We start from the raw sequence: 1,032 nt of genomic DNA, 5'->3' as shown, positions 1-1,032 counted from the left end.
GAGAGAGAGAGAGAGAGAGAGAGAGAGAGAGAGAGAGAACATATGGGCACAGTGGTGTGCATATAGAAAGCAAAAGAAAACTTATAGTAGTCAGTTTTATCCTTTTATCATATGACTTTTAGGAATTGATCTTACGTCATTAGTTTTTGTCAGGAGTACCTTTGCCCACTGAGCCACACACTGAAAGACAAAAAACAGTGACAAAATCTGAATTAATTATGTCTATGTACAAAACAATATTAAACTACTGAGCATGTGTGCAGTATGTATTAAAATAAAAATAAAGTGAATGTTATTTGACTGCTTCTTAGGATTTTTTTTTGTTTTGAGATATGGATTGGTTTTGAACATAACTTGAAGCATTGAGACTCTGTGTTGAGTTCCTATAAAAAAAATGGTTATTGAAGTGGAACTTAGTAATGGAGCTTGGATGACAAACATCAGGGTGTGAAAAGTTTTTTCTCATATCACTTTTTTTTCTGTCAAAGAGGTAAAAATAATAAAACTAATTCAGAAATTTACTGAGTTCTATATAGATCTATGGGTGCCATATGTATTGGCAGAAGTTTTTGTCCCATAAGCTAGAATCCAAATATCTACACAAAGACTTAATATTAATTATAAATTCTCAGTACTTGTGGGAGACATGTTTCTAGTCCAGCTCTAGGAAGTTTTTGTTTTATGCTGCTAAGGATGTTTTTATCTCATCTCATGCCATTGAGTAGTATACAACCTCATACAAGCGCCTGAGAGCAGGGTCTATTAAAAGAGTTATCCCTATGTTTGTCACTAGACTGATCCTATCCAGGAGAAGATGATCACCAGAAAGTCACATTTGACTCTGTGTTAAAATTTTATTCTTACTTTCTCAGGAATTATCTGGATGAATGTGGCCCTGGATATTGGACTGGGTGACATATGTAGTTGGAAATTGCTGTCCCAGAAGCAAGTTTCCAAACAACCACATGGAGACTTATTAATTACCATGCTTGGCCTGTTGTTACTAACTAGCTCTTGTATCTTAAATTAACC

This window comes from Microtus ochrogaster, chromosome 10 (genome assembly GCF_000317375.1).
Source record: "Microtus ochrogaster isolate Prairie Vole_2 chromosome 10, MicOch1.0, whole genome shotgun sequence".
In the NCBI taxonomy this organism is placed as follows: Eukaryota; Metazoa; Chordata; class Mammalia; order Rodentia; family Cricetidae; genus Microtus; species Microtus ochrogaster.
This window is presented reverse-complemented; position numbering follows the sequence as displayed.